A 20,796-nucleotide genomic window follows, 5' to 3' on the forward strand; every position below is an offset into this window, starting at 1 on the left:
CTAAATGAGTGTTTTTTGCCAAACTTACTCAATTTTCAACATTTTTCAAATCCGTCAGTTTGAGCACCTCACATTTAACATATTTGAACTATTGCAAAAAGAATTTTTCGATTTGGTTGCATAAAACTCATTTTTGGTAGCTTTCTTGAACTTTTTCGAAAAGCTTACCGTAAATCGTCGTTTTTCAACATTTTTCAGATTTTCTTGTTCGAGCATATTCATTTTGTCATATTTTAGGTGTTAGAAAAAGTTTGGGGTCAATTGGGTTAAAAATGAAGAAGTTTGGCGCGTTTTTGAAAAAGGGGCTGGGCTGCTGCACCAACCGAAATTCCGGTTGCCTGTGCACAGACCAACCGGAATTCCAGTTGGCACAGACAGCAGCCACTTAAGGGCTTTTTGGTCTTTTCAAATGCAATTTTTTCCCCATAAAAACCCTACCCACGAGTTCCATTCTCCCATTTTGATTCTACAACCTAAAATACAAGCCACCACTCTCTTCCCTCTCAAAAATCACTCCCTCAAACCCTAACTTCATCCTCCATTTTTCTACAAAAATCTCATTCTCTTTTTGCTTCCACTTCAATGGCTTCATCATCCAACCCAAGGAAGAGCAAGAGAATTGCCAATGTTGAACAAATAAGGGAGAAGAGGGCAAAAGGAAGGAATGAGCCTACCATCTTCTACAATCAAGAGGATTTTAATCGTTTCCATGATGACTTCTCCTCTAGGCCCATCAGCAAAGGTAAATTTTGTGCCCTTCCAAGCCTAGCATGTGTAAATTTCAGCCACCATTTTGAAATGTTAGGTTGGAAGTCCTTTATCAACATTAAGTCCCCCATATACCCTAGGTTAGTTAGAGGTTTCTATGCTTGCATCAAACCTAGCTATGCACCACTAGGAGTTAAAGGCACCCTTAGAGATGTCTCTTTTGAACTTGATGTTGAAACTCTAAACAACTTGCTAGGAGCACCAAATGAAGGACTTTTTCTAGAGCCAAAACCAACTCTTAAGAATGATGAAATTTTTGACATGAATGAGTGTTCTAGCGTTCTTTGTGGAGAAGGCCCTATTATCATAAAACCAAAGTTTCACAATCTCACTTTGGAAGCTAAAATTCTCCAACTCTTTATCATAAATAACCTTGCTCCTAGAAGTGGCCATAAAGATGAGGTAAACAACATAGATATACTCCTTTTATACCTTATCCTAACCAAAAAGGCACGCATCAACCTAGGCCATCTCATTCTTCGCTTTATCATTGATGTGTATAAACCAACCATGGTCAAGTCACTCCCATATGGCTTTCTCCTTAGCTACATCCTACCTCGCATAGGAATTCCCACCTCGGATGAAAAGAAGGTTAAACCTACCAAAGGAGATAAGCTAGGTACCAAAACTTTCACAAGCTTGGGGTATACTCTTATCAACCATAAGTGGGTTTTCACTCCCAAAAGAGGCCAAAGGACGAAAGAGGACCTTGAAGAAGGAGAAGAAGAAGAGGAAGAGGAGAGCTTTGGGTTACCCGCAAGTGAAAGTGAAGAAGAGGAGCAAGAAAATGAAGAAGAAGAAGCTCAACCTCCAAGCCATCCAATGCCTCAAGCTTCTCCTTTCAACATCGAGGAGGCTTTTGCTCGTCTTAACACCGACATGACAACTCAATTTACAAACTTGCGGAGTGACATGGAACAAGGCTTCCGGAATGTTCATGACAAGATGGAGGAGATGAAGGCCTACATGAGGCATTTTGGGGCTCCATCATCTTAGGCATTTGCATGTGTTTCTCTTTTTGCATCCTTTCATGTCTTATTTTATCTTGTGTACTTGTGTGTTTGCATGGCTTTATGCCTTATCTCCTTGTGTGTTTATCTTTCTTGTGTTTGGTTGATAAACCTAGTTTAAACCTTGTTGCTTGGATGTTATTTTGGATTCACTTATCTTTCTTATGTATGAATGTTTAAAAAGTTTTATCTCTGTTTGCTTATGTTTTATTTTGTGAATTCCTTTGCCACCCTTTTTGATGAATCAAAAGGGGGAGAAATTAATTGAGATTATTTTAACTTTGGCAAAAACCTCAATTTTTGGACTAACTTTTTATTTCACTATGAGTAATAAATTGAGGGGGAGTTTACAAAATCATGTAAGGTAAAAATCAAAGGTAAAGTTTCAAATTTTTAAACCCGTGCACACATTAAGGGGGAGCTAATCTAATATTAATATTTAAAAATATTTCCTTTCCCTTTTAAAATAATCAAATATTTGATATCATCAAAAAGGGGGAGATTGTTGACCCAAACTCTTAAGTCTCCTTGTTTTGATGATTAAAAAATATTTGATTATTATTTGTTACTAATGATTTGTTGATTTTGTAGCAAAAACCAAAGTGAATTAGCAAATTCAAAGTCAAACTTATGACCAAGGGCAAAATGGTCATTCTACCAAATTTTCCGAAAATGATCCGAAATGGATTTCAAGACTCAAGAAACTCAAGATAAAGGTTTAATTTCATTTCTTAGTCTTGTAAAGTGATTGCAAGTTTACTTTAAGTCATAAGTATAAAATTTGGCTCATTCACGTGCCAAAAATGGTGATTTTTCAAAATGAGAACTAGACATCCTAAATTCACTTTCAAGAAAATACATCCCGATACGGTCATAATGCAATTGGAATTTTTGAAATTGGATAAACGAGCTAAAAGTTATAAAGAATTGAAAAACGGGAAAATAGGCATATTTTGAACTTTTGCTCACTGCCTGCCATCCGGAATTCTGGTTGCTCCCAGACCGGAATTCCAGTTCCCCATCCGGACTTCCGGTTCGTGGCAGGCAGCTTCAAAAAGTAACCCCCAACGGCTATAAACGGCTAGTGTTTTCCCAAACTCTATATAAACTCGTTTTTCACTCAAAATTAGGTGTTGGCTGAGCATTTATTACATATATGAAACCTAATCCATTGATTTCAAAAGAGCTCCCAAAGTTTAAATCATCCAAACACATATTCACACACTTGAGCCAAAATTTGTATTTATTTCTTCTAAGTGTGCTTGCTAATCACTCTAGGTTTCTCATTGTATCATCATACTTCTAGAGTGATTTTTGCTTGTAATATCAAACACATTCCCATATTGTGATTGAGGTGAGGTTGGCACTGGTTTTGTAAACAACCTGGTTAGAGTGAGATTGGCACTTCAACAATCCGAAAAAGAGGTTGATAATACCTTGGTGGTGGAAAACTATTGTAAGAGGTTTGGAAATACCTTGGTGAAAAATTCCCAGTTGTAAGGGTTAGTCAAGCCCGTTAACTTGGCTCGATAGTGGAACTCAAAGCTAGGTCCATAGCTTTGAAGACCAAGGACGTAGGTGGCTTAGTTTTACTGAACCTTGTAAAATTCGAGAGTTTGCAATTTCTTAACCTTAAACTCTTTAAATTACAAGTTTGATTATTTGCAATATCTAATTAATTGCCATATTATTTGCTTTTACTTGATAAATTTGATTTATTGCATAATTTGGCATATTAAGTTTTAAATTTATGAAATTAGTTTAAATTTCCAATTCACCCCCCCCCCCTCTTGGAAACATATCTTGGGTTAACATAAAATTCCCTTGGGTATGCTTTGGGGCTAAGTTAAAGGCTAGGGGTAGATTGGTATTTTTGCCACCTAGCTAGTGTGAAGGGGGCTAAGGCTGATGAGTTTTGGCTCATTCACGTTCTAGAATTTCTAGTGAGTTTTGGGAACATTCATGGAAGAGCACACAAGGAGACTCCAAGGTTAGACCAAGCTGAGATTTTTGAGGAGACTGAAGGCAATTCTTGTGGAGTAGTAACTTTGGAATGGGAATAGAGGCTATACTAGGTTTATTATCAACCCAGGGAATTCAAAATTCAGAGGTGAGACACCCTGGCTTGGACATTTTAATGGTGTTTTTTATTTCTTTTGATTTTGATTCCTAGTGGCTAGTTTTTGGTTGTTTTGTGATGAATGGAGTATTGGGTTTTGTTGCCTAGGCCTAGTGGTTGTTTTTGAGGTTGGAATCCTGTTAGAAACATTTGGTTGGGTCAAAATTGGAGCCTAATTTGCTGGAAATCGCTGAGTTGGAAATTGGGGAAGAACACTTATGTTCTGGGTTCGATTTCCATTTCTGGCGACCTAGCGCAACCGTGCTAGTGTCCCACAAAGGAGGAAATTGAACTTCAATTTGGTTCTCAAGTTGAGGGGCATGACTGCACCAGGGGTTGGTGCGATTGCGCCAATGCCCTAGAAACCCTAAACTTTCTGGGGGCGCGACCGTGCTAAGGACCCCAAAATGCTAATTTGATGTATTTTAAAGGCTAGGCATAGAGGCTCGAGAATCTGATTTGGGAGCCTGCTTGGGAGCTCTGCAGATATTTTTAGCGCCCCGTTAACTAGGAACAATGGTTTTAAGAGTTAGAGTTCAGTTTGGAACTCGGGTTCTGGGGTTAATTCATGATGAACATATACTTGTGTTGTGACTAGGATTTGCATCAGGCTCGGGTCTGGGATAACGCTTAGGGTCGTTTCTTTATTCGAACGAAGCTCGAGGTAAGAAAACTACACCCAATGCGTGAGATAAATGATTAGGGATTGGCACAGTTGTTAAAAGTAAATATGATTTGAGCTTGTCCCAGTTGTTAAGTTTAAGTACGATTAGGGATTGAACTGGTTGTTAAATGTAAACATGATTAGGGCTCAAGCCCCTATTAATGAGCGTGATTATAATTATGCATGTGGATATTTGATTAGGTATTCTGGAATGTGTTGCATTTGTTTATATGATGATTGCACTATATGTATGATTATTCTGGATTGGAAGCTCGACTTATAAGTCATGGTCGGCACTATGCGTGCACAATGCATGTCGTTATGGCTAGGCCGCCCTGGGAGTGTATTATGCACTGGACTTGCTCGGATGCCACTTGAATAAATAGAAGTGTGATACACACTTGTGTGATCTTGTGGTCGCATACTTGTACAATGTGTCTACTTAGTTTGAGTTATTACTGTTAAGCATGCTATTATATTATGTTGATTATCTTAATCTGTTTAAATATGTTTTCTTAGTGAGCCTTGGCTCACGGGTGCTATGTGGTGCATGTAAGGGTAAGGAGAAGCTTGGCCAACCATGAGTTAAAGAGGGTTAGAGGCGGTGTGTACATATGCAGTCAGCTCGATCTCCACGATCGAGATGTCTCAGGGGAACTGGGGTTGGACCTTGTTTTGCTGCTTAGGACGGCTTTTATTTGTAATCCCTGAGTTGTAGACAAGTTTTAAACTTCTATTTTGGGATTCCATGTAAAGACTAAAGTTTTAATGGAAATTTTTGTTCCTTCGACCAAGATTTTTTATACCTGAACCATTATTCACTTAATCACATGTTTTAGTCCAAATGACTCGTTTAGCCAGTCCAACACTAATTTAAATACATGTCGTAACGGTCCCTGATTAGTAGGGCGTTACAACACTGAAAGCCAAGTAGAACAAGAATGACAATAACTACAAGAAGAAAGAACCAAAGGGAAAGTGTTTCCACTGTGGAGTTGAAGGTCACAGGAAGAGAAACTGTAAAAAGTATCTCATTGAGCTCAAAAAGAAAGGTAAATCTGATTTACTTATACTTGAAGCTTGTATAGTGGAAGACGTATGCCATCCAGGGTTTTAGACTCATGAGCCACTAACCATGTTTGTTCTTCTAAGAAAGATACTTGAGTCATCAAGGGAACTTGCTGATGGTGAGGTGACTATGCGAGTTGGAAGTGGAGCGCTCGTTCCAGCAAGAGGAAATGGAACAATTCGTTTATTTTTTGTGAACAATTATCTTATTTTGAATAATGTTTATTTTATTCTTGGATTTTCTAGAAACTTTTTTTCTTTATATGTGCTGCATGAACAATCTTTTAATAATAATGTGATTGTTATTTCAAAAAATGGTTTCAAAATTTGTGAAGCAGGACATACAAACAGATTGTACATGCTCAAGCCAAATGAACGTTCTTTAAACAACTCGGAATTATTTAATGTAGCTAAACTGAAAGGAACAAAAGACAAAAAGTTTCAAATAAGGATGAAAAATATCTCTGGCATCTTAGACTTGGTCATATAGGACTAGACATGATAAATGGGTTAACAAAAGATGGACCGTTGAGAGAACTAAGAGTTGGAACTCTTCCGGTTTGTGAGTCTTGTCTAGAAGGAAAAATTACCAAACGTCCTTTCTCAGTGAAAGGTTATAGAGTAGTCTTTAGAGCTTGTACACAACAATGTTTGTGGTCCAATCAATATACAAGCTAGAGGTGGATATGAGTACTTTGTCACCTTCGTTGACGATTACTCAAGATATGGTCATACTTATCTAATGCTTAGGAAGTTTGAAACGTTTGGTAAGTTTCAAGACTTCATATATGAGGCTGAGAAGTAGTTAGGTGAGAATTTTAAAACACTTCGATCTGATCGAGGTGGTGAATATTTGGATTTACAATTCAAAGATGTCATGCTGGAGCATGGTATTCTATCCAAACTCACAGTACTTGGAACGCCACACCAAAATGGTGTTTCAAAAAGAAGAAACAGGAACTTGTTGGACATAATTAGGTCTATGTTAAGCTACTCTTCACTTCCTCTCTAATTCTGAGGATATGCAATTCAAACGATGACTTACATTTTTAATGTAGTCCCATCGAAGACCAATAAGAAAAATGCCACTGGAATTGTGGAATGGTAACAATCCTAGTTTGCACCATTTCAGCATTTGGGGCTGCCCTGATTATGTTTTTAGACCTAAATTAGGGAATCTTGATTCGAGGTGAGAAGTGTGCATTTTCATGGGCTATGCTCCATAAACAAGATGCGGATAATTCTATAGTCCCATGGACCAAAATGTACTTGTCTCAACAAATGCGACCTTCCTTGAATACGACTATATGAATAACTATAAACCTCAAAGCAAGGTAGTTTTAGAGGAACTCGTAGTTGATAAGATTATATCACCTTCTTCATCATCAATAAATGATAAATGAAAAATGGAAGAAACCATTATTCCTGAAAAAGAAACCCCAATGCCACGTCATAGTGAGAGGATTGTGAGACAACTGTTTGCTACGAACATGAGGCACATGTCCTTGTTTCGGATACAGATAAGGATGATCCATGAACCTTCAAAGAGGCAATGGATGATCCTAAAAAGAAGAAACGGCAAGAAGCCATGAACCAAGAAATAGAATCAATGTATTCCAATTCTATCTGGGAACTTGTAGACCCACCTGAAGATCTAAGGCCCATTGGGTGCAAATGGATCTTCAAGAAAAAAAGAGGTGTAGATGGGAAAGTAGAGACTTTCAAGGCAAGGCTAGTAATCAAAGGTTACACTCAGAGTGAGGGTGTTGATTATGAAGAAACATTTTATCTTTTGGCCATGCTAAAATTCATTCGCATCATCTAATCCATAGCTGCCATCTATGACTATGAGATATGGAAAGTGGACGTCAAGATAGGTTTTCTGAATGGCTATCTTGATGAAAGTATCTATATGATACAACCAGAAGGGTTCGTTAAGAATGGGGAAGAGCATAACACTACACCAAATGCCTCTTTCCACAACACAAGAAGATAAGACTATTTAAAAAGTATTATAGTAAGGATGTCCAAAACCAAATGAAAAAAAGGCGGCACCTTTAGGAACTCCCACTATATTGAAATAGCTTTTGGTATGATAGTCTCTCTCTACTTTTTTCACATAAAATAAAATAAAATAAAGAAGAAAGAAACCCTTTCTCCCACTCGATCCTTATACTTTCCTTTCTCCCTCTCTCTATCGCATTTTTTCTGCTAGGTCCGAACGATGACGGCAGTGGCTCGGGGAATGGTGGTCGACGGCGGCAAGGGGGTCGGGGTCGGGCTGTTCGGCGGCTGGGGGCTCGGGGCTGGGTTCGACAACAACGACTGGTGGCTCGGGGCTGGACTCGACAGCAACGCCTGGTGGCTCGGGGTTAGGCTCGACAGTAACGACTGGTGGCTCGACGGCGGGTGGGGGGGTCTCGGGTCTGGGCTCGACGGCGCAGGGGCTGGGCAGGACGTGGCTGCCATATGTTTGATAAAAGTCTTCAATGAGACAAAGGAGTTTGGCTTAAGCTACCAATTGAACTATCTGAGTTTGTTCCAATTGCTGTGAAGGTGAGTTATTTTGGCTTAATTTTGGCATTTGAGTCATTTGACCTTAGTCATTTAGGTTGTCTTTGCAATTAACCTTAGTGTTCTATTTTTCCATACTAAAGTTGTCCATGTTAAAGTCCTCACTCTCTATTTTCTAATTTGTATTTATATATGGCCTCACTCTCTTTTTGCTAATTTGCAGGTGCATCGGTGGGGTTCGACCGTGGCAGAGCTCAGCATAGCCGAAGGGCTCAATGAAGGTAGGCACGGCAGTATGTATCTCTTCTCATTTTGCTTTTGTTTTTTTTTCTTTCTCTCTCTTCTCTGGTTTTGTGTTTGGCTCAGGGTTGAGGATGTGTGGAGGTCTCAATCGTGAAGTGGTATTATAGAAGTCTTTAAGGATGGTCTTAGTAAAACCAAGGAGACATAGGGAGATCGAATCTTTTTGACAGCAATGGTGAGACCTACGTCACCCTTCACTCTCCAATTTTATTTCATGGTTATATTATTATGCCTCATTCTAGCTACTTCAAGTGGTGTAGTATATATTTTGTCTCTTATAGAAATATTTCTTTCTCTATTTGTTTGGTTGCCGAGAAAATATGAGACAAAAGCTCAACTTTATTCATACTTAGTCTCAATTTTCCATATATTTGGTCAATGTTTGTGTGAAACTGAGTCAGCCAACTGTGAAATCTGTTTTCTTCATCTCATGTGGTTGTTTGTTTGACTTGAACACCAACACAAGCACACTTTCATGGGCTTTTACTAGTTATCTTAGGAGCATTTTCATGGTTTAACATTATGAATATATAAAGGATTAACTTTTTTTTGTGGGCTAATGTTAATGAGGTGATTGTTGGAAGTGGATGTCCTAATCTGCTAAGGAAAGCTATTAATTCAGCTAAAAGATTGAGAGCCTATGTCAGACTCGATGAAGGGGATGTATGTGATTTTCCTCTTTGTAATATTTTAGCATTTAAATTTTGAGAAAAGAAGCCATGGCTATATCTCTATGCATCGTACTCTCTCTGTCCGCCTCTCAATGATATATATGTTAGTGCATTTAATATATATGCACATATATATAATTTACTGAATGAAAATGCCATTAATATTGTTGTAAATTATATAATATGTGAGGGTTTTTGATGTATTCAACTATGTTTAGTTATGGACTTCCCTTTTGGGTGTGTTTGGAAGCTCCTTGTGCTTGCTCTGGAACTGCCTAATTCTAATCCTTTTTTTGTTTTTCTTGTTCAAAAACTTTCAGTTTGCACATAAAGATTGTATACAGGAATGGTGTAACAAGAAAGGGAATACAACTTGTGAAATATGTCTTCATGTAAGAATTCAAATGATTTAGATTTCTCTGTTTTTGAAACTTATTTTTTCTGGTCCTTTTTCTGTATTTGCATTTCAGAAAACTACACTGGTTTTTCATTTGAATTAATCGAACCAAGTTTTCATCGTTTTAAGTTTGTTCATGATTTTGGCTGCCTCAAAATTTATGTTTTTGCTAAACTTTTCTTTTATGTTTACAAGAATTACTCTATTTTTCAGTTTACAAGAATGACTTTATATGCTTTCTTTGGGGGCTGATTTTCCCTTGACTTTTCCAGTAGAATTTACAATTGGGTTTTTGATTTCAGAGTGTTTTCTGACGATTTCAGTTTTTGGGTCTTGCTTACAATAATGATGTCTACATACCATAATATTTATTTGGGAAGGACTATTTTGGATTTGGTTGCTTGTGGCTGTTCATCCAGCTCTTCATTCTACACCTATATATCTAATTAACTCGTAAGAAGCACGTCACTGTGTATAAAGATATTTTAGGCAACTTGTGATTTTTTTTGTTGTTCTTTAATAAATTTTGATAGCAGAGATGAATTTCCTTTGTTGCAGCAATTTTGTGGAGGACTAGCTACAAAGTAAATTTTGTGGAGGAATAGCTTTTATAAATTTTGATAGCATAGATGTATTAAAGAGAAGGCTACAAAGTGTTCTCAATAACACAGAATAAATGTGAGATGGATACAAGAGGCAATAAGATGATGCTTACTTGGAGGGAATCATCAAGGTAATTTGCATAGTTATATTTAAGTTCATAATTAGTAGTCTCTGTCTCATATATATTTCATGATTCTCCATCCAGCTATTTAAGTATCATGTTTGGTTAATAGAGATGGACACACTTAAATCTAGAAATCACCATAGGATGATGTGAATCCTCTCTGTAGACTTGATCTGAAATCTTTTTGAGAGCTAATGCAAGTATTATTTGATTTTTGCATACCTGATCTTGCAACAAGTTTATATGTTTTATCCTTGTGCTTAGTTAAAATCACTCTGATTGTTGCAGCAATCACAAGTGCATGTGCAAAGTGCATAGTTTGAGGTTTTCAAACAGGTTGCTACATTTTTTTTATGCAATATTTTTTCATGGCAACTTTTCATTTGGCTAGAAAATAATTGCTGGAAAACTTGTTATATGTAGAAGTTGAACCTTGCATATAATTTTGATAATCCACTGCTCTGAAAATATTTGAAAAATGTTATACTCCAAATCCAAAACTAATACTAATCCAAAAGAAAAAAGAAGAACAGAATAAGTAAAGAATAAATGAAGTACCTAACATATAATAACAAGAGTGGGCAGTAACCAAACAAATTAAGAACTGAAACAATTGCAGAAATGGAGCACCATATTTTTTTTAGGTACCATTTGATCTCTATAATATACATGGATATATACATGTAACATCAGCCATACATTATATATCAATGAAAAATTGAAAATAAATCTCTTGTTTCATATCAGGCAATGAGTCTATATTCCTCAGTATTACTATCTGCTATTGATATCTGATTTCCATGTCCAGGAGAGGATATTTTGTTATGCATCTGTTTGGCAATCTTGATATTATTATTTGATGATGAGGGTGAAAATAACTTAATAGCTTATTGCTAAATTCTTATTTTCTTTCCCAATTTCCATGAGCCTAGTTCATAGCTCCTACCAGTTTTTCTTCTGGGTTTATTCTGGCTATATAGTGGCTGTAGTTAATGTGTTTGGTCAAAGGCAGATCTCTTTAATGCTTTAAATTTTGTTATCTATGTTTCTGTAAATCCGCTTGTACTCGGACCATTTATTAGAAATGTTGTTATTCATTATGCCTGATGGACCCAAAACGGGTATGTTTAAATATTTATACTCGCAAGCGCACGAATCGTATTTATAAAATAGTTTTCGTGTAAGCACGAGGTCGAACCCAAAGGAGTTGACTTAAATCAAAAGAGAAAACTATTTTTACCAAAGTGAAATAAATTTCTAACCTAGTTCCAAAGATTACTGTGTTTTGTTTTAAAATAAAGAAAGAAAATACTAAAAAAAATTAAAATAAATAAACTAAAAAGATTTGTTTTAAATAGTTATTTATAAAATTATTAAGATTTTAGAATCCACAAAATATAAATAATAATATTTATTAATATGTTGACTTCCCAATTTTTAGTGATAATTGAAATTAATCTAATTACCTTTTCCAAAACATTATTCTTCCTTTAAGCTCTCTTTAATTCAAAAAATATAGATTTTCCTTCACTTCAATAGTATAACTTCAAAGCATTAGTTGTGAATCAATTTAATGAAACTACAAAAAAATCAAATAATGTTATTTCTAAAGCAAAATATAGTATTTTTGTTCTAAGCATTGGATGTGAACAATTTAATGACACATCTTAATCAAATAATACTATGTTTTTGCACAATTAAGAACCAAGTAAAATATGTTCTAACAATCTAAAATACATGATATTATAGATGAAAGAAATATTTAGAAGAAGAAAAATCATAAACTTTATTGCTCATTTTGGGAGGTCAACATAAAATAAACACTATATAGTTATATCTTGGTTCATCCTCCACCTTAATAATTTTAAGTGGATTAGAAACCCATAACTATCAAAAACAAAATAAAAATTACAACATAAATAGGAAAATTTGGAGGAGGAACCTCCAAATTATTCCTCTAAAAATACATAAAAACTAATCTAAGAAAAGAAAAAGATGGAGAGAATAGAGAGATGGAAGAAGTGGTGTAAGAGAAGGTGTGCTTGAAATGGTGAAATGAGACTCCTATTTATAGATAAATTCTTTGGTAAAGGATAACACTCCTATTGGTCTAAAAAAAAGCACATGGATTCATGCTCAAAATTGTCATCTTTTCCTATAGTTACAAATCCAATGGTGGAGAAAGAAGCACATGGATTGATGACATGGCATTGTCAAGAATTGGATTGGGCCTTTCATTTTGGGCTTGCTTTTTTCATTTCTTTATACCAACATTTTATCAACATTTCATTTGCTCCAACAAATACACCTACATAAAGAAATTAAACACACATAAATTAGTAACAACATAATTAAACAAAATAAATACAAAAATTAAATAAAAATACATAAAATCAAAATAAAACTAATAAATTCAAAATTACTTAAAAAATTGATAAATTAATTTAAAACTCAAGAACTAAGCAAAAATTGGCTTATAAAATGTGGTAAAATAACTCTATTTTGTAGAGTTATCACACCCCCAAACTTAATGTTTTGCTAGTCCTCAAGCAAAAGAAAAATTAAAAACACACATTTTTTTTTTTAATTGGAGATATCAAATGTTTTCCTCAAAAATTGCATAATGAAAGTAGCTCAAAGAAAATTATGAAGAGACATTAAGCTCATGTAATTAATCCAATAGTCAATCTTGCTTTCAACAACTAATTTTCAATATGGAAACACGAAACTATTTACCAAGTAATCATGTGGAATTTTGGAAAAATTTATGCAAAGATAAAATAATTAAATCTCAAGGAATGATGAATTAATTTTTTTTTCGTAACAAAGTCCCATAGGTTCGTTTTTCTTATCTCTCTCCACTAATGTAGAACAACACAAAATCAAGGATCAATAGGACTTTATAGGCTTGTAATGTGCGGGTAAAGAAAAAGGTGAGAAAAATGATATTGAATTTAAGCTTAGATCACTTTTTCCTAACACATGAGTATTTCCGAACTTTTCACTAGACATCACAATATTTCAAGTATACGCCATAACATTTCCATAGTAATTCTTTCCACCCATTTGGAATCTTCAAATTTTTTTTTTTAGCTTGCCACAATATATATATATTTTTTAAGATGTGGCTTTCCGAATTTCTTTCCTATTTTCACTTTGGTAACAAATCAAGATGCATAGCTCTATGATATTTTCTCATGTGTAAAGAATGAAATTTATGAAGAAGTTTTAGATTTCACATATAGGTAAAACAATAACAAGGCTCGTGTTTGGCTCAAATGGGGTAAACTAGGGAATAATGTGCGTAACGGTGATTAAGTAAAAAGGCTCAAACGTTCCAAAGATAGCCTAAATCATTTCCCTAATGATGTGCTTTTCTAGGATTTCGCCTCAAGAGATAATTAATCGAATTCTAGGACTTGTGAGATTTACAAAATTTTATGCTTATATAAATTAATCTAAATTACACAAAAATTCTTAGAAAGATAGAAAGTGTTCTTTTATGAAAAATCTATATTTAAGCAAGACTAACCCAAAGATTAAAAATAGAGCTTAAGAAATATTCACATTTTTCTAAGAACTAAATTCAAATTCAATTTATCATCTAAAAATGAAAAATCACCAAAAATTTTTTTTGAACATTTTATATAAAAAAAAAACACACAACACTACCCCCAAACTTAAACAAAACATTGTCCTCAATGAGCAATAAATTTGAAAAAGTTAAGAAAACTCCCTTGAATGTATGCTTCCATGATTTGGCTCCTTCGTTTTTGGGCTAGAAGTTTCCTTCAAACTTATTTGAACTTGAAAAACATGAAACAAACACACAACAAACGTGAAATACAAAAGGAAATACAAAATGGAACTTGAAACTTATGGGTTGCCTCCCACAAAGCGCTTTAGTTTATAGTCTTTAGCCCGACTATTTTTTTTTATTTTTTTTTATCCTACACCCAATCGATGGTGTAGAATTTCATTTGTAGGGTGAACTATAATGTTGATGCAAATGCCATAAATGAGAATTGAAAGCATCACACCTACGAAGTAATTAGAGACATGCAATTTTGGTGGTATTTCAATGAAGTAAGAAAATTGCACATCTTTTTTATTCTCCTTTGGACTTTGAGTGAATATGTAAATTGGTTCAACTATTGGCTCATGAAATACAACAATATCTTTTTCTTTTTCATCATGAGCCACAACAATCATTTCATCCAACTTCTTAGTTTAAAGAATTGGTTGGATGCTTATCAACGGTTCTCCTACAACTTCATTCATTTTTTCACTCTCATTTTGACTTAATGGGTCGTGAATGGGTTGACTAGGAAGAACTTGTTTTTCTGACTCGATCATAATAGTTGCAAGTTGACTCATTTGTGTCTCAATTTTCAAAAGGGATTGAGATTGATGATGCAAAATTTGTTGGGTCGACTGCATGAACTGTTGTAGGGTATCCTCTAGAGATGGATTAATTTTTGGTTGAGGAGGATATGACAGATCGGGTTGGGCATAACCCAGATTAGGCGTGTTGAATTGATGCACATGGTTGATTGGAGACATGTTTTGACTCCATGTAGAATTTGGATTATAGGTGGGATCAAATGGGATTTCTGAGGAATTCTCATAAGCATGCACATCATTGGTTTCATTATAATCAAAGTGCGATGATGCATAATAGTTGTACTCAGGCTTCCAACTAAAATCAATGGGATTTTCCAATGGATGACTACAATTCTCATGGTGATGAGAGTGAAATGCACTATTTATCTCCCTATGGTCATCTTGAGTTTGCCTAGCTTGTAAGACATCTAGTGTTCTAGACAAATTTTCTATTTGAGCGTTGATGTCTTCTCTTTCCCTAGGATGATATGCATTGTCAAAATTCCTAGTACTATTCCAAGGGCATCCATTTTGGCTCATGTAACCTATGCTACCAATAGGAAACATGGCAATAACTCAATGACAATTTTTTTGTGAAAATCTCAAGAAACCTTTTCTGATATGGAAGGTCAATTGAAATTGCAACCATAGAGCATAATTAGAATTTCAAGAGATTTAAATTTTTTTTTTTTTTTTGCAAATTAAAATTACAAGAAATAAACACAATTAAATAACAAAACAAAATTAGCAAACATAAATGAAAAATAAAATTAAATGACAAAGACAAGAAACATTTTCTGATGTGGAAGATCAGTCGAAACCGCAACCACAGAGCATACTTAGATTTTTTTTTTTTTTTGACAATAAAAAATAAAATAACTAGTAGAAGAATTTTACTCACCTTGACACAAATTGTTTCTCTTATTTGCAACTCCCCGGCAACGGCGCCAAAAACTTGATGGACCCAAAACGGGTATGTTTAAATATTTATACTCGCAAGCGCACGAATCGTATTTATAAAATAGTTTTCGTGTAAGCACGAGGTCGAACCCAAAGGAGTTGACTTAAATCAAAAGAGAAAACTATTTTTACCAAAGTGAAATAAATTTCTAACCTAGTTCCAAAGATTAATGTGTTTTGTTTTAAAATAAAGAAAGAAAATACTAAAAAAAATTAAAATAAATAAACTAAAAAGATTTGTTTTTAATAGTTATTTATAAAATTATTAAGATTTTAGAATCCACAAAATATAAATAATAATATTTATTAATATGTTGACTTCCCAATTTTTAGTGATAATTGAAATTAATCTAATTACCTTTTCCAAAACATTATTCTTCCTTTAAGCTCTCTTTAATTCAAAAAATATAGATTTTCCTTCACTTCAATAGTATAACTTCAAAGCATTAGTTGTGAATCAATTTAATGAAACTACAAAAAAATCAAATAATGTTATTTCTAAAGCAAAATATAGTATTTTTGTTCTAAGCATTGGATGTGAACAATTTAATGTTTTGCCTTATAAATAATGTTCATTGATTTATTTGTTATTTCATTAGATTGATTTACACTAAATGCTTTGAAATTATAATTTTGAAAAGTGAAGAAAAATCCTATCTTTTTATAAGAAAATTGTGTTTAAAATTATAAATCGTTTTGGAAAATGATAGTTTAAATTATTTTAACTATCACTAAAACTTGGGAATCAATATACTAATAAATATTATTAAACTTACATTTTGTGGATTCTAGTATCTTAATAATCTTTCTTTTAACACTTATTGTCAATTCATTATTGCTTTATTTTTATTCCCTTAAATAGCTTTATTTTACAATCTTTTAGTTTATGTTCATAATATTAAAACTCATCAATCTTTGGAACTAGGTTAGAATTTATTACTTTTGATTTAAAATAGTTTCATTTTCGATTTTAGACAACTCCTTTGGGTTCGACATCCTTGCTTACGATCACTATTCTATATGAACGATTCGTGCGCTTGCGATATATAAATTTTTAAACATACCCGTTTTGGGTCCATCAAGTTTTTGACGCCGTTGCCGGGGAGTTGTTAGTAGTGCGCGAGTAAGTGGAAACAAATAGGCCTGGGGACAAGTAAACCATAAGAATTATATTGTTGTGAAATCTCTAAAAATTCTAAGTATGCTCTGTGGTTGCGGTTTTAACTGATCTTCCACATCAGAAAATTGCTTGTTTGAGATTATCATTGTTGCCTTGTTTGTGAAAATTGTATGCATCATTGGGAACGTAACTCTAAAAAACGATTAGTAAAAAGACGTTTATCTTTGTTTGAAATTGAAAGTGTTAGTAAAAATTTGAGCATCATGGAACCTATTGCTAATATTGTTGATGAAAATGCTGTGCCTGAAAAAACTTTGCTTGAATATTTTGCACCTATTTCATCTAATGCTCCTTCATGCATTGTTTTACCTACAACTTCTGCTACTCATTTTGAGCTTAAACCAGCAATCATTCAATTGTTGCCATCTTTTTATGGGTTAGATAGAGAGGATCCTTACATGCATGTCAAAGATTTCTTAGAAATTTGCTCAACATTTAAATTTCAAAATTTTTCTGATGAGTCGGTCAAACTAAGATTGTTTCCTTTTTCATTAAAAGACAAATCAAAAGCTTGGTTAAATTCCCTTCCCACGGGGTCTATAACTACATGGGATCAACTTTATAATAAATTCTTACTGAAATTTTTTCCTATGTCTAAAATTGATAGTCTAAGGAGAGAAATCTCCGAGTTTTTTCAAAAAGATAATGAAGAGTTTTATGAATGTTGGGAAAGATTTAAAGATTTATTATTAAAATGTCCTCATCATGGTTTTGAAAAATGGAGACTTGTAAAATATTTTTATGATGGTTTGACTCCCTCTAATCGTCAAATGATTCAATCTATGCATACTGGAAAATTTTTAAAATTTCAAGGACAAGAGGCGTGGGACGCCCTTGAAGATTTATCTGTCAATTCACAACAATGGAATTATTTTGATCTTAGGTCTAGGTCAACTAATTCACCAAAAAGAGGAGGAAGGTATGAAGTAAAAGAAGAATTAGACTTAAGAACATCCTTAGACAAATTAGCGAGAAAAGTAGAAGCTTTAGCCATAAGCCAAACTATAAACTCTCCAATTCAACCTAGAAAAGATGTTTGTTCTATATGTTCTAGTCCTTGCCATAATGCCCAATCATGTCCTTCATACCAAGAAGCCTTTTCTGAGGAGGCCAATGCTCTTCATTCTTATGGGAAACCAAATGATAGCCCATTTTCATCCACCTACAATCCAAATTGGAGAAACCATCCGAACTTTTCATGGAGACAAAACCAACCCCAAATGAATCAAGGGCACCAATACAACACACAAAACCAAGCTCATGCCCCACAAAATCAACCATATCCGCAACAAAGAAAACCTTCCTTAGAAGATACTTTACAACAATTTATGCAATCCACCCAACAAATCCTACAAAATCAATCTCAATCTATTACCAAACTCGAGACACAAGTAGGACAACTCGCCACTGCTTTAGCTGATAGAGAAAAAGGAACATTCCCTAGTCAACCTATCCCTAATCCAAAAGGTCAATATGAGATAGGAAAGTCTAGTCATAATGGAGAAGTCAAATCAATTTCAACTCTTAGGTCTGGAAAGAAAATTGTCAAACCCGATTACATACCCGAGGTTGAAAACGAAAAAGAAAAAGAAAAGAGTCAGCCTTCTAGTTCTAATCTCAATGACTCATCAAACAAAGAAATTACAATCCATCCTTTCATTCCCAAAGCCCCATTCCCACAAAGATTGCTTCCAATTAAAAAGGGCGGCCAATATAATGACATCTTAGAAGTTTTTAAACAAGTTAGTATCAACATCCCTTTCTTAGATGCCATTAAACAAATTCCTGCCTACTCCAAATTTTTAAAGGATCTTTGTACTGTTAAAAGAAACACTAATGTTCCTAAAAAGGCGTTTTTAACTGAACAAGCTAGTTCCATTATTCAATATAAGAGTCTTGTTAAATATAAAGATCCTGGGTGTCCCACAATTTCATGTATTATTGGTGATCATTTTATTAACAAAGCTTTACTTGATTTGGGTGCTAGTGTGAATTTATTGCCTTATTCTGTTTATAAGCAACTTGGTCTTGGTGAGCTAAAACCTACCTCTATAACTCTTCAATTAGCCGATCGTTCTGTGAAAATTCCTAGAGGCATTATAGAGGATGTTTTGATAAAAGTTGATAAATTTTATTTTCCTGTTGACTTCATTGTTCTTGATACTCAACCTGTGGAAAATATGCATTCTCAAATTCCTATCATTTTAGGTAGACCATTCTTAGCTACATCTAATGCAATCATAAATTGTCGTAATGGTGTTTTGAAATTATCTTTTGGAAATATGACTGTTGAATTGAATGTTTTTAATGTTGCTAAATCTGTTGAGTGTGAAGAAATGCATGAAGTTAACATGATAGATAGTATTTGTGAAGATGATGGAAATGACTTACTTGATTTTTGTGAAAAATACTTTGGTATGAACTTGCATATTGATGACTTTAATGATGATGTGAATGCTTTGCTAGAGTCTATACCCTTAAATGAAACCAAAGTTGAACCTTTTTCACCCTTAGGTCATGTTCAATCAATTTCTGAGTCTCCAAAGTTAGACCTTAAACCTTTGCCAGAAAATTTAAAATATGCTTTTCTAGGAGAGTCTGAAACCTTACCTGTTATCATAGCATCCGCTCTAGATAAAGAACAAGAAGGTAAATTGTTAGATGTCCTTAGAGAACATAAAGAAGCCATAGGTTGGACCATTGGAGACATTAAAGGAATTAGCCCATCCATATGTATGCATAGAATCCATCTAGAAGAGAATGCTAAAACCTCTCGGGAATGTCAAAGAAGATTAAATCCAAATATGAAAGAAGTAGTTAGAGAAGAGGTCATAAAATTGTTAGACGTAGGTATCATTTACCCTATTTCTGATAGTCAATGGGTTAGTCCAGTTCAAGTTGTGCCTAAGAAGTCTGGGATCACAGTTGTTGAAAATGAGAAAAATGAACTAATCCCTACTAGAGTACAAACGGGGTGGAGAGTGTGCATAGATTATAGAAAGTTGAATAATGTTACTAGAAAAGATCATTTTCCATTGCCTTTTATTGATCAAATGCTTGAACGATTAGCTGGCCATGCATATTATTGTTTTCTTGATGGGTATTCGGGGTATAACCAAATCCCCATCGCCCCAGAAGATCAAGAAAAGACTACTTTTACATGCCCTTTTGGAACTTTTGCCTATCGTCGCATGCCTTTTGGATTATGCAACGCACCTGCGACTTTTCAAAGGTGTATGATTTCGATTTTTTCTGACATGGTTGAAAGGTTTCTTGAAGTATTTATGGATGATTTTTCTGTGTTTGGTTCCTCTTTTGATGAATGTTTGCACCATCTTTCACTTGTTTTAATTCGTTGCAAAGAGAAAAACCTTGTGCTCAACTGGGAAAAATGTCATTTTATGGTTAAAAAAGGAATTGTTTTAGGTCATGTAATCTCATCTGACGGCATAGAAGTAGATAAAGCTAAAGTTGATCTTATTTCAAAACTTCCCCCACCTAAAACTGTGAAAGAAATTAGATCATTCTTAGGCCATGCCGGTTTTTATAGAAGATTTATAAAAGACTTTAGCAAAATTTCTCGGCCTTTATGCCATTTACTTGGAAAAGAAAATGCTTTTGTCTTTGATAATAATTGCCATGTTGCTTTTGAAAAATTAAAAAATTTGTTGACTACTGCACCCATTATTCGACCTCCTGATTGGAAAATACCTTTTGAAATAATGTGTGATGCTTCTGATTATGCTATAGGTGCTGTCTTAGGACAAAGACTTGAAAAAATACCTCATGTAATTTACTATGCTAGCAAAACTTTAAATGATGCTCAATTAAATTACTCCACAACCGAAAAAGAATTGCTTGCTGTTGTTTTTGCATTGGAGAAATTTAGATCTTATCTGTTAGGGTCTAAAATTATTGTCTATTCTGATCATGCTGCATTAAAATATCTCTTGTCGAAAAAAGATGCTAAGTCTCGTTTGATCCGTTGGATCCTGCTTTTACAAGAATTTGACTTAGAAATACGTGATAAAA

General features: G+C 34.3%; 1 long non-coding RNA gene and 1 other non-coding gene across 2 annotated transcripts; both read right to left on the reverse strand.

The window, feature by feature from the left end:
• Positions 1-12,289: 12,289 nt before the first annotated feature.
• On the reverse strand, positions 12,290-16,127 carry LOC133796407 (uncharacterized). Its single transcript, XR_009875435.1, has 2 exons — positions 15,526-16,127; positions 12,290-12,549 (listed from the first exon to the last, which is right to left on the reverse strand). It is a non-coding gene; the product is annotated as an uncharacterized LOC133796407 (long non-coding RNA).
• A 1,242-nt stretch (positions 16,128-17,369) lies between these two features.
• On the reverse strand, positions 17,370-17,476 carry LOC133813454 (small nucleolar RNA R71). The gene has a single exon (XR_009884465.1). It is a non-coding gene; the product is annotated as a small nucleolar RNA R71 (small nucleolar RNA).
• Positions 17,477-20,796: the final 3,320 nt, after the last annotated feature.

Source organism: Humulus lupulus, chromosome 1, assembly GCF_963169125.1.
Source record: "Humulus lupulus chromosome 1, drHumLupu1.1, whole genome shotgun sequence".
NCBI lineage: Eukaryota > Viridiplantae > Streptophyta > Magnoliopsida > Rosales > Cannabaceae > Humulus > Humulus lupulus.